Raw genomic sequence first — 14,655 nt, forward strand, 5'->3', positions numbered from 1 at the left:
TTCGGGTGCAGCATCCATCAATAGCAGGTCATTAGCCACGACAATTATCAGATAAGTCATTGACCACCTATTTCAACACACACTGTGCTGGCATTTTGTTTAACTTGCCTGTGGAAATGTTGTTCTGGGGGGCTTTTAAGTTATGCAGCTAAATAAAGCACTTCCTCCAAACTTTGATTCCTCATGATGACTAGCAGTATTTGAATATGAGACAGGATTGTCGGTAACTGGGCATTGAATATTCCATTACAGTCGTACAATTCCCTGTACCCCCTCCTTATTAGCTTATTTAGGCCTATAATATTTTATTCCATGTCTTGCAATTTCCCTGTAGTTATGCCTGAGTGTATGTGTGTTGAATTAGAATTTTTGTGTGCCTTTTGATGTACATTACAGTTAAATATTTATGCATACAGCATGGTATCTTTCAGAAATCTATATGTACTGTTTATATACTGTATTAGATTTAGGAGCTCATTAACAGGAATTAGTTCAGTTAAAGATTTTATTTGCTTTGGCCCAGCTGACTAAGATGTATAATTTCTACACCAACCTTACCTTTCAAGGGCATTTCAAATGCTGTCTGCCCCGAGGAGCAGTGTTTCATCTATCACTTGCCAAAATGACAGGGTTTCAACTTCTAACACAGAGTAACAAACCTCTCCACAACATTCACCCAGGGTCAAAGCATGTTTGTGGCTCCAGTATATCATTATCATCAAGCTGTAGCTGTACCGGTGCCTTGCACGTTTCCAGGTGGCTTTTTAGAGATGCCTCCTCTTTGCCACTGAAGGGTTTGACACCTTCAGTCGGTTATATCCTCCAAGGATTCACTACTGACACTAACATTTGTGCTCTCAGTATTTTTCTTTGTGCTGAGGAAGTGGAGGCTGAAAAAAAAGCATAATTCAGCAGCCTTGGGCTAGGTGTGTGCCAAGCCTTTAGTGCAGTACGGGCTGTTTAAAGTCACATTGAAATGACAAAAAAATTATTTTTCACCTTGTTGGCTAATTCTCTTATACCATCCAGTATACCTGTTACATAGGCATACTATACAACGATTTCAACCAACAGATATATTTTTATACAGTCATGCCCACACACCTTGATCCCTGCTCATTACTTAACCAACTATAATCTAGAAATCTCTGAGATTTTATGCTCTATGCTAGTGGGATGCGATGGCGCAATGGATAAGACTATGATTTTGGTGTGAGAGACCCAGGTTCAACTCCCCGCTGTGACCCATCCACCATTGTGTCCTGAGCAAGACACTTGAGGTCCAGAGGTGTGCGACCTCTGACATGTATAGCAATTGTAAGTCACTTTGGATAAAAGCGTCAGCTAAATGAATAAATATACTGTATTCTGATGCCATCACAAGAAAACAACTGTGTGAAATAACTAAGTTTAATACTCTCAATAATTAAATTAACACCAATTAGAAGTAATTTTGGGATTGAAATGCAGTGTCTAAATTTAGATTTGCTTTGCAGAATTCAGAATACAAGCCTGATAAACATTGGTTTGTTAACGCTGGGATACAGCATTTACAGCATGACTTTACCTCCTTGAGAAAACATTTAGCCATGTTTTAACGTAGATGTGTAGATTTATTTTGACCTGCAAATTACCGAAAGGGCACAGAACAATGCCAAATAACAACACCCAAAAAAAAGCACCTAAGATCGTGCTTATTGGGAAAAATGATGCACAAGACATTAAAGTAGAGCTGCCTCACCAGCTGTGCTAAATAAGCATTATTATGCACAATTTAATTTTTTCACATTTCAGTTCATCTCTTTGAGGGATAGGCCAAGCATATAGTAGCATCAGTGTCTTGGAATCTGAACACTAATGCTTTTGTAAACCTCTGCCAAGGATTATTTGTATTCCATTGTGCAATTTAAAACTCAAATATTAACATTCGTCTTGCTATAAAGCTGTGTAAAGAGCTTTTTTGTGTTTGTCGATGTGACATCTCAGCTTTCTGTGGTTATGAAGGGGTTGGGCAGACGAATGACTTCATCACAGGTTACTGAGTTGAGTTTCACATAGTTTTGAATGCCTTTACTATTGGTTTTTGCAGACATTTATGTTAGACCCAACAAAGAAATGAATCAAATAAATCATTGGATAAGGAAAAATAAGAACTTTACATAATTGCTTATGAAAAGTCCACATTTTACCAGCTTTATTTGAAATAGTAATGCAATATTAAACCTAATTACATTTATTTCTTTCCTTGACGATGGCATCAGAATAGTACCAGGTAAAAGCTTAGGTGAGCTGTATTTCCAACTAGTATTTGCCACCAAAAACAATAGTGAATGGTATTTTCATATGTCAAGTCACATGCTTCCCACACATTCCCACAGGCATCACATCTGAGCCTCGTATCTCCGTGCCTTGTTGTATTAGGCCACAGCAAAGCAGGGGAATAGGCCGACAGCAATGCAGGCCATCTGCTCACGCTGACCGCTGATCTCTGTGGAGCGAGAGTCGCGTTCAGGAATAAACAGCAACCTTGAAACCTCTCTGAGCATCTCTCGGACACATTATAGGCTGAATGATTTCCGTTTTTTCCCAGCCTTGCTGTGTCTGAGGGTGACTCGAGATCGATTGAGGCATCTGTAGGACGGGCTTATATATTTCTATTTCCTTCCCTTGTTATGTTTTGGGGCATTTTGACTGGCCCATTTCTCTTTTGATTCTGATTTCCGATGATTATCTGCTCTTTAGTACTGCACCAATACATAAGAAGAGTACCAAGGGAAAAAAAGTGACTGGCGCACAGACGAACGTACAGTCTACAGCAGTGTTGTAAGTTCAGTGCACCTATGGCCTAGCTGTGACGCAAACAGTGGCTCTATACTCTTTTGCAGTTCATGCATTGTCAGTAAGTCAGTCATTGATCGCTACTCTCCTGCGGCATTGACTTTCATGATTCGTGATGCAAGACTTGTTTGCTGCCACTGTTATTTAAGACTCGTTGCAGTAATTTTTAATCCCACAAAGCTGCTTTCCGGCCCTTTGTGTAGTTCAGGCTCTGCGAGGATTTTGCTGTCATATTTTGGAAAGCCTGTATTTCACAAGTTATACCCTCTGATGGTTTTGCCTTTATTGTAGTGCCTCCGTCAGAAAGACGGCGATGTAGGGTTTTTGCTGCTATGGCAACAAGTTTTATATAAATTATAATTCAGGGCAGTGGCATGTAAGAAGTGGCCGTGGATTTGTGAAGGAATAAGGCTCATTTTGTAGCCTGTCCACAGTGAATCAGGACTGAAGTTTCTGGTTGTTGTCAGAGCACTGGGAAACAGAGAGCACTGCATGTCATTCTGCATAGTCAGGAGAATGCCTTATAACAAAATGTATTACCTAGCCTAGGGTGTGTGTGTGCACGCGCAGATGTGTGTCATCAGCAATGCCTGACTGACTTTACTGTCAAAGTGAGTCAGAAATAGACCTCTGAGCTCTCCATGTATTTCTGGACGAAGGGATTGAAAGAGACAGAGGTAGTGAAATACTGTAGTGTGTATTTGTGTGTGTGTGTGTGTGTGTGTACAGTGTTTGCAAGTCATATTCTGTAGCGCTGCAGCACCATCAGCATCATCGTGCACATATAACATTTCAGCAAAGTAGGATTCAAATGATGAAGAATACATTTGAAAAACTACTTTTTAACCACAACATTAAAAACTCTGCCGAAATCCTTCTGCCTGCTCTTCAATATTCCTGAAGCTTTTCTAAGTCTAGGCTCTGTCAGTTCTTTATGAAATTGTGTAGCAGATACTGCAGATACTGTGGAATCAACTATACCAATATGTGGGTGTACAGATAAAGTCCAACCCGCAGATATTGGCATTTTTTAAAATTGAAACGAAAAGAAAGAAACTACTGGAATCCAGTGAAACATTATAAATGATGATTCCACTTTGTAGTGCAAAGCAAACTGAAATAATGAGAGGTTTTGGTGTTATTCTCTTCATGCATCCATCATCTCAAAACTGTCAAGTGTTGCTCCTTTCTCTGCCTGTGCTTCTTCCCAAAGACCACCAAAAAATTTTAATTTACAGAAACTGTTGCAGGAAAGAAATATTTCTAGTGGATAGAAACATTGAAATAGAAATATTGACAGATAATAGTCTATAGGCTAAAATCTGAGAAATAGGACCTTTTATCAGCAGAAGTCCCGTTCACAGAGTGACTGTATTGGCTGAAAATACTGCTGAAAACACACAAATACGCTGTCATCACTTGGCAGCAACATTAAAGCCAAGATGCATGTGTGTGTGTGTGCATGTGTGTCTGTGTGTTGATACCATAATCCAGGGGTGGTAGTGCAGTGATCTGTGTAGCCAGGGTAGGGTTAGAGAGCAGATGGTCAGAGCAACATGACGCCAGACTTGGGAATAAAGTAGATCCCATCCAGGCCAATACTGCTCATTCAACACCAAAGCTGCAGTTTGTGTTGCCATTGCATTTTGTGCCAGATGTTTAATTTTGAAAAAAAAAAAAAAAAAAAAAAGTATATTTTTAAATATAAATATATCATTTTCCTGATAGAACTGTCAAACAAATTAAGTGGAAAATACCCCTACCACTACAATATCCACTGCTGCTGCTGATACTGTAATTACTCCTAAGTATTATTAGTCGTAATAAAACTTTTTGCTATTACTGCTACTCTCACCTCTCGATCTGTTGATGTTGTTACAATAATCCAAGTCTAAATGTGGCAAAACAAATGAGGATTCTTGGGTTATTAAAACCTTGATAACATCCTCTTAATTGAACAGAAAATTCAAGAATCTTCCCAAGACACAGATTAGAATCAGCTACTGTGAATTAGCTGTTGAGATGTTACATTTTGCGCAAAGAGATTTTTGGTGGTCTTTTTTAGACCCAGCATTTAATGCACCTCTACATATTTCATGGAGAATAATTGCTCTTAAGTGTGTGAGTGGTGTAAAAGATGCAGTGCATGAGAGACGACAAAACAAGCCGACTTGACATCTCATTACAAGCTGTTATTTATTGCAGAAAACATGAAGTGCGACGAGCAGTGATGTCACCGTTTCAGTCCTGAGAGTCTTTTCTGGAGGTGACAAACTGGATTGCCCATCACAGTAGCTGAAAGTACTGGCCAGGAATATCAACTTTGTAATGTCTAAATATAATTTTAGGAGAATACAAACACAGGGGAGATGTGTGTGTGTGTGTGTGTGTACATGGTCGCTTGCTGCTGCTGTGAGGAGTACAGCTTATTAACCTCTGCAGGATGCTCCTTTACTGATTGTCACAATTCTCCGTCAGATTTCATTAAGATACGCTCACACACACACACACACACACACACACACACATACACACACACACACACACATGCACATACACATATATACAGAGAGAGAGGGAGAAAGATAGGGGAAGAGAGAGGGATATTGGCCTCAAGCACTATCTAGTACAAATAAAATACTCCCGACAAGCCTGTTGACTTACACAGACACACATACACGGTGGCTCATAGATTCGCGAGGTGTGTATGGAGGATGATTTGATGAGTCATTCTTAATGTTTGACCTTGAATGTTTCCTCTGCCTTTCGGACAGCCAGAAGCCACATTTCTACTACTCTTCTCTGGCCTGTTGCAGTTGGCTGATGCACCAGCCAATCGTGTTGCAGCAACAAGGCGAGACATAGAGCCAATGCTCGACTGGACAGTTATAGAAGGCTGATTTATCAGACAAATGTTCTGTTGTCTCTGTGGAGAGTCTCATAAGGGTCCGTCAGTGTCGTCCACCTCCGATATGATAGAGGTTTATCTGTAACCACAGCCAGAGTGTTTTTATTATTACTTTTATGAGATGTCTGACCTGAGAACTCATTCCAGCGTGGTGTGTTGGGATTGTACTCAACAGACTGTAAGATTCACTGAATGACTAATGTTAATGTAAGGTTTTTAGGTTATGAAATTGCATTCATTGTATAACAATATAGTAAATACTAGTGGCTTTAATCAACGATATTGGCTTTTCACTACTTACTACTTTTTCCACTACTAAATCCATCACACTGTCAAATAGTATTGTTGGTATTGTATTCATTTTGTAGAAGCTTTCTTTTTACGTGCTTCTTTGAGCTATATTCCATCAAAAATATGACTGTTGATATTTGAAAAGAAATCCCTGTTAAAAAGCTGTTTATACACAGAAAGAGAGACGACGCTGATCTAATCATAATTTTTTCCTTTAAAATGAACCATCAGGTGTTTTACACCTGTCTGCTCCTCTATCCTCTTTCTCCACTTCCTTTGTAATATCCTTGCTTTCTGTGTTCATTGCTGTTAGGCAGAGGAGGAGGAATCTGTCTTCGCTTAGTGAGATTTTAGCTTGTTCAAAGCTGAAGCATTTGTGAAGAAACAAAACATGGCTAAGAACAGGATATTTCCTTCTCCTCTATGAGCCAGTAATGGGCCAGCAGTATGTAACACATCATTGCTTTGCCATAAATTGCCTGCAACAAGCCTCGCTCTGCACAGAATTGTTTAACTGTGAGAGCTTTCAGGTGATGGAACAGTCCTTCTGGTGGCCATATTGAAAGGCAGCAGCTTGTGGGCAACAGCAGCTGTGCAGAGTTGTGTTTGTAGATATACAACATGTCCACGCCATTAGAGTTGGAAGAGAAACTGTAGGTTGTTAGGCATGCATTCTGAAATGAATAAAATCAGGAGGATAAAAGAAAATTAAAGGTATAAACCTGTATACATAACAGCCTTAATGTGGAAAAAGTAATTAAGTTGCGTTAATAAGCACATGGTGCTTCTGTCTTCCTCTCTCTGTTCCTATTTATTATATTTATTTCAGCCAAAGAACCTGCCAGGATGTGTTTGGTTTTAACCCACTAATTGAAGGACAAATAAATCAGAAGGTATGATCTAATGTAATATTTTTGCATTAAATGATCCTATACTGATTTATAAATGTTCAACAGTGTATATAGGTCTTACTTTTCAATACTTTAAATGGGTAAATACCTGAATCCGCCTTCAAAAACGGATTTTGACTGAAAGCCACTGCAAGTCTAGACTTCCCAACTTGACACCAGCCCACACATTTAAGTAGAAAAGGGAGCTTTTTGGCAGACATTGTTTGTGGAGTATGCATCTGGATTTGAGAGGCTAAAGTCTGCTTTGACTTTCTCTTTGTTTCTTGGCAGCAGTGTGAGTCTGCATGGCCACCAGGGACCTGTCTTTACTCACTGGTTTCTATTTTTTGTTCCTGATGGGAGAGACAGACAAAGAAGCACCCGAAACTAACGGTTAACCCTTTGTTTACCACTTCAGGAGTGTCATTCAGATGTGCTTTTAAGACTAAGAGGAACATCTGCAGCATTTCAGTTTTCAGTTTCACAAAGTCTTTCTTTGATGTGTTTTCATTACATATGGGATGTATAATTTTTAGCCAGGACCTGTACCCAATTAGAGTGAATATAATGTGGGCCTTTTTAAGACCTCTATGCATTGGAGACAGGTCTCTAATAACAATGTTTGCAGAAGAAGATCTCTAATTGCATTTTGCTTACAGCAGTCATCACTGCACATACTTAATGTTGCTTTGATAGTAGATTGGTGCTAAAAGAGGCTAACCCTCTGAACAAATAATAAGCGACACATCACACCAATGACTGGCTAGGAGTGTGACTTCATCATCACTGAGCAGGGAGAAAGTTGGATCAGGCACGTAGAGAAAGGAATTGTCTGCATATTGTGACACGTTTTTTTTTTACACTAATTTAAAGAAGCCTGTGTGAAATAATGTATAAACATATCCATATCTTTTAGATTATATATTAACCAAATGGGTTGATGATGACTATTTTGCCCTTTCCTTCTGTTGTTTTTCATTTTACTGAAGACCTTGCCCATCTTGGCTCTTTCTAGAATTGGCAGGCCTGTTTACTCCTCTCTCCTTCACGTCCTCTCTCCATGTCTCTGTTTATCCGTCTGTCCTTCCCTCAAGCTAAAGGACATCCAAACAACAGCGGGGCTCTCTATGACTTCACCCAGCCCTTGGTCTGTCTCCCCATTAATATAAGATTAAACTGATCCCTGAGGGGATATTTGGGCCATTGTAAGAGCAAACAGAGACAGAACACAACAAATTTCACACATAAATAGTCATGTTCAGTGTTGGGCAAGTTACTCAGAAATTGTAATATATTACTAGTCACTTTTTACTCCTTATAAAACTAATAATATTACTTTACCTATTACTACATTACTTTCTAGTGTTTCCCTCAGAATGACAGCATGGGGGGGCAGCGGCACGAATATATGCTCCTCAATGCAGCTCCTCAATCAAATATGATTTTAAATATACCTAGGAAAAAGACAGAAAGTCAATATGTGGCGGCGTTGATAATTATTGGAAACTCTGCTTTCACTACCACCTCCCTTCACACCCAAACAAAGCAGTATCTCCCGACTTTTTAACTAACATCATATTCATAACAGCAGCCAAGAGTGTGTTTTTTACAAAACATATAGGCCTAACGTTTCTTTACACCACCAGCTGAAATAAAAAATATCCCGACTTTTGAACTACTGTTTTTCTGCACATGTAGCCTTTTATAAGAGCAGTATTCAGTATCTTTACAAAATGTTATGTTAACGCCACTCTCTCCCGACTAGTCCAAGCATCAGTGACAAGATAAGTTTCACGTTGCTGTGCTGCTTTACAATAGACGAAAATGTTCTTTGCAGTGTAGAATGTGACACAATAATGGCAGTAACTACTTACAGCTGTGGAAAGAATGCCTCTCTCCCTCGTTCTCCTTTCTTCCTTTAGTTTTTGGATGTCAGTGGAAATGAACAACAAAGTCGGGTGTCGCTAACCTTCTGCACAGTCGCGCATTCACGTTAAGGATGGTGCGTTGAGTAACGCAGTTACGCAGCGCTACTTGGATTAGTAACTGTAATAACATTACTGTTTTAGAGAAGTAATTAGTTAGACTACTTACTGGGAAAAGTAATAATATTACAGTAACTGTAGTTACTGCCCAACACTGGTCATGTTAGTATAATAACTAGACATTTATATTATTTAGTGTAATTTAATACATTGTATGTGGCTTAAAAATTTTAAATGTTGAGACTTTGGAAGTGAGCAAGTGAGAATTGAAAAACAAGAATAGAAAAGTCGCATATAGCCTCTTGACACAATAGTAACACAATATTTTTTGGTATTCATCAGCCAGAGCCACGTTTCTGTAGAAGTCAGCAGTTTGTGCAAAATACATTTTAAGATCAACTAGAAGAGTGCAGATCTCAGCCAGGCCTGGTATCGCCAGATGGCGTTTCACGTGTCATTTCACAAGATTTTGTGTCTACTGACTTGAAATGGTGTCATTTTACGCATAAATGTCATAGAGAAAAAAAAAGTTATGTGACATAATATAGTGATAAATTCTGTCTAGTGACATTGTGGTGGACAGGTCCTACAAATTATTTTCATCCAGGAGGTTTGTGTCCTGTGTGAAACCAAAAGTCAATGTTGATTTATTTTCATTTACGTAATGTACTTCGCTTACGTCATGTACATAACATACTTTAACATACGTATGCGAACTTAAACTTACTTACCTACCTACCGCCAGTTAGGAAGAGTAAGGAGTCAGCAATCTATGGTGGTATAAAACAAAGCGGTCAATAAAATAGGTATTGTGACGTATCGCAACCACAAGAGGCCCACAAGTGTAAATGTGCACAAAAAATATTCTCCTGATGGGTCCGGTAGTATACAAGATTAGCAGATACAGGCACAACCAAACTCATGATCATTTCCAGGCTTACATCTTGCGGGGCTAAAAATGTATTAATTTTACAAAATCAACATTTCAGACTGAACTAGACCCTGAACTGACTCCATTAGAGGGATGATAACAGAAGGGGAGGAAAGACTTGTGCATATTGTAAGTCACAAAGAGAAGTCACAAAACGCTTCTCTTTGTGACTTACAATATGTTAGATGTTCCTTTTAATTAATTTCTGGTCCTTGTACCTTGACTAGATGTACAGTAAAGCACTAAACCTAAATGCTCACCATGATTCAAAAGCTGTAATGCCAACAGTGGTTCAAAAACATTCTTCCAACTTTGAGGTTTTAGCCTGTTTATCTATAATTGAGCAGCCCCAAGCAAGAATGTTAAAATCCACCTGTCTAATCTCCCTAATCAAAAAGTAGGGCTGCAACAAAATATAGCCTCCCAGCTTCACTAACTGGGGAGCTGTAGATTCACCCTATTTGTCCAAATTAAATTATTTTGTTGATATGGGCACCTTGCTGCCCAGGGGAACTGACAAACCAAAACCTAAATCACACACCATAGAAAATTCTGCTGCTTCACTGCTCCCTGTGTTTTCAAAACACTTAAACAAGACACACTTCTGCCTGCAGCCCAATCAGCCACTCAGCTGCAGCCAGCTGTGCTGTCCGTTGTTTATTCTGATGTCGGTTGATGTCAGAGGGACTATAACTAAGTTTTGTTTTGTTCTCGCTGCCTCTGCATTTCAAACTTTAAAAACAACTTCTCATTGTATTTATGCAGATGACATTAAGGATTACTGAAAATTTAATGACGTCCTAAGGAAACGTTACTAAATATGCAAAGCCTCAGGCTGACCAGATAGCTGTGCTGCTAGCTGGGATGATAAAGATGCCAGGTACAATCCTGATGTTATACTAACCAACATCAACTTATTAAAACACAAATTTATTTAAATTTAAAAAGATGCTGTATTTGTAAACTTAATAAATTATAAGTTCATTATGTATTATAGATTTGTGTAGCTCTGTTTTATGTTCAGGCTTTTGGTTTATCAAGTAATTTCAGTTAATTAAAAAATTTTACTCAATCCTATTGATATATTTATTATATATATATATATATATCTTCTTCTGCAGTGGGTGTAAAACCAGCTTAGAGGTCCATTACCGCCACCAACTGTGTCACGTGAAAACGTGGTAAACAGTCCAGCTGCCCAAATCGCAACTTGTGTGGGACCTGGATTCCCAAGATCATGAAAATCCACCTGGTTTGCTATAGCCTGCTCGGGATAGATAGCAGAGACACTAAGGCTTAGTCCTCGCGGTGGAAACGGTGTTCAGTGTTTCCCATACGTTAATTTATTTGTGGCGGCCCGCCACAATATCAACACTGACCGCCACAGATTGATTTTTGATTTTTTTTTTTACTAGGCCTATTTAAAATCGTATTTGATTGCAGAGCGCTGCAGCGCGTTCACGCAGCACATCCTCTCACCCTTCCCCCTCTCTCTCTCTTTCTCCCTCACAGCTGCACAAATCTGTCCGACGCAAAGCTGTCAATGTTGGAGACCCAGCTTAAAGAAATTATTAGCAAGCATGTATGGAGCCTAGCTAATAAGGAGAGCTAAGTTAATGTTAGAAAACACCTGGGTTTTTCGACGCTAGCATGCTGTATATAGCTGGTAGTCATTATCGACTGCACTGCACTTAATATAATATGTGAGACACTGTGCTCTACCAAAAGGTTCAGGTCAGGTGCATAGGCTGGCCTCTAAATATCATTCATAGATATGGAGGCTCAGATTCTACAAAGGCAAAGTAAGGTCATCACACTTTCTTTCTATGGCCCATGTTAAACATGAATATCAAAGTGAGTGGAGGCTAGTTAGACCAGTGGTTCTCAAACTGAATCTTCTTCACCAACCTCAGCTTCACCAACCGTGACACACTCACGTAGTGACTCATCAGTTGAATTTCAAATCATTAATAATGAGCTGGGGGAAATTAACATTTCTTTTGCTGTCTCAAAAGCAGTCTCAATCACAACATGGGTTTGCCAGACTTAAGATTTGGGTTGCCAGTCTGAGCACAGCCTGTGACACTGCCAGCTCTCTTGTTAATGCTGCTTGCTTTTCAGTCGACATAAAATGTGGACAGTCAGCTGTGGATTCGCAGTATAATACCACAGCAGATTGTTCAACTGGCTCGTGTTAACAGCGCTGCTCTGCTTTCCTCCAGCTCTCAGTTTTTTTTAAATCTGTGTACTTGTTTGTATGACAGCTCTGCAGGTAAACTATGACACTCTACCCTTGTCTTTTTCATCACCCCATTAAACAGACGCGCGCACACACGTGCACAGCATCTCAGCCTTAATGCTGCTGCTGTGTTTTTCTTTGACTTGATGCAGCGATTACGAGCCCACATGCGCAAACTGGACCAGTCTTCTCTCAGGCTTGTTGTTTTCATGAACTATAGGGTTCACTCATTCCCATTGCGTCTAAAATACAACAAATGATGAGATCACAGAGACGCATGCACTCGCCCACGCACGCGAAATGGAGAGGCTGCAGGCTACAAGTGCCATAGACATTGATGCCACTGCTAATGGAAGTCAGTGTGCTGTGACTGTGAGCAAAACAGAGAGGAAAAGAGAGAACAAGCTATGCTTTTCCCAGAGGGATCCTGTGCCAAGCTATTCTTAACACTTTCTCCATGATGACTGTCCCATTCATACATCACATCGTGTGCATACACAGACTGTCTTTTCTCTGATGATCCCTGAAACCAACATCTCCATTAGAGTCCAGAGTCACATTTGAATAGAATACATATAAGATGGTAGACCCTATAGTTGTAGAGAATTGCCTCTAGGCCTGTGGATGTGATCTACAGCATGACTCAACAGAAAGTGATCACACCTTAAATGATTTTCATGGTCCAGTGCCTGACCTGGTGCTGGCAAAGGACAAGCAAGAGGTTGTAAATCAGACAACACGGTATGCGAGATCACCTACTGGACCAGTTAATTCTGGCTTTTGCTTCATCTCTAATACTGTGCAATATGTGTGGAAATATTTGTCTCCTTATGATAAATTAAAATCAGCAACATAGTGTTAGATTTCAGAATGAATGGTGGCTTTGTAGTGCTCTTTGCATGCGCTGGTTAAATAGATAATATCCTCTATCATGGTACATGTTTTATATCATGATGTTTTGATTATAGTACATTTACTACTACATTTACTGGAAAATCAATTGAGATAGTTGGGAATATCAGATTATTTGCGGCCAATGCAGCAGCTGAGTGGGCCAGAACAAGACGAGTCTTCTAACAAGCCTTGAAATGTTTGTTTTTGGAATCATGGACAATGAAAACATGAACACACATCACAAGAGGCAGTAAATCTCACAGTGTATTACCTAGTTTGTTACTGATTATACTGAAATTTACGAATGCATTGTGCTTTGTATAGAACTGAGACAAACGATTAATTGATAAGTCGTCTACTGAGCTGAGTATTAAATCAATCAACCATTTAGAAAAATTCTCTGGTTCCAGCTTCTTAAATGTGAACATTTTCTGGTGCCTTTACTCCTATATAACAGTAAACTGAATATCTTTGGGCACGAGTTGAGTTCATCTTGGGCTTTGGGAAACACTTACTACCATTTTTCACCATTTTCTGACATTTTATGGACTGAACAGTTGATTAATCGAGAAAATAATGGACAGTTTAAATAAACAATAAAAATAATTGTTAGTTGTTTGGATAAACTCCTTTTCAGTTTGTGAGAAATAGACATTTGAGTCTACAAACGGTTACCATGACTACAAATACATTATCACATTAGGCTATATGCAAATTGTTACCATGGCAACTTTGAGCCATATCACCCAGCACTGGTAGTTTAATTGACAATTGTTTATATGGCATTGTTAAGTCCTGAAAATTTTGCTTTTTATTCTTAATTTGCAAACAAATATAACTAGTCAGTCTTACAAATGAAACACTGTGATGTACATTTGAAGTTTCCAAGAAGATGCATGACTTTATTTAACATCTTCATGTGTTTTTGCTTCTGTAATGAAGCTGTCACTAGCCGATGTTTTATTTATTTACTATTTGCTATGGCAGACGGAATTCAAAATACAAATTTCTTGCCTCCAGAAGTTTGCCCATCATGGGGCACTGAAATGTTAAGAGACACATGAAGTAGTGTATTTGTGTGTTCACTAATATGTGATTATTCAATTTGGACTTGCAGGAAAAGGCTGGTATTGGACACGCATATACAACCTTGCAAGTTATATAGCGAATACATTATAGTGTTAAATGTCCCACCGCAGTCATTCTACTGAGACAGCCCACCCTGCGGGCACAACTGACAACCTTTAAGACAAGAGGGAGACATTAGAGACACAGACGGGGACAGGGAGAGAAAGATGAAGACAGGACACAGACAAGACACACTGAGGCATGAGTAAGGAGCAAAATCCAGACTATTTCACTGAAGACCGACTGAGAAGCAGGTGATGGAGTAGGCCCCATTATTCAACAGCTGTGGACATTTTTTCACACACACACAAACACCTAAAACCAGGCATCTGTGGCTGAGGTCAGATTAGATCAAGCTTGCCCACAACCAACCTGTGTGTGTGTGTGTGTGTGTGTGTGTGTGTGTGTGTGTGTGTGTGTGTGTGTGTGTGTGTGCATGCATGTGTGGGTGTAGGCAGGTATTACTTGTGTTGTGGGGACATAAATCAGTTAATACAATCACAGTGTGGGCAAGTCCCCATAACGTAAATCATTAAATTTTAGGGTGACTT

At 39.4% G+C, this 14,655-nt stretch overlaps 1 protein-coding gene across 6 annotated transcripts in view; it reads left to right on the plus strand.

Moving 5' to 3' along the window:
- The window catches only part of fam184a (family with sequence similarity 184 member A), a 144,262-nt gene that overhangs the window by 1,212 nt on the left and 128,395 nt on the right, over positions 1-14,655 (plus strand). The window lies entirely within an intron of this gene.

Source organism: Micropterus salmoides, unplaced genomic scaffold, assembly GCF_014851395.1.
Source record: "Micropterus salmoides isolate LMB-PRFRI ecotype aquatic unplaced genomic scaffold, ASM1485139v1 Ms_hic_scaffold_18, whole genome shotgun sequence".
Lineage (NCBI taxonomy): Eukaryota > Metazoa > Chordata > Actinopteri > Centrarchiformes > Centrarchidae > Micropterus > Micropterus salmoides.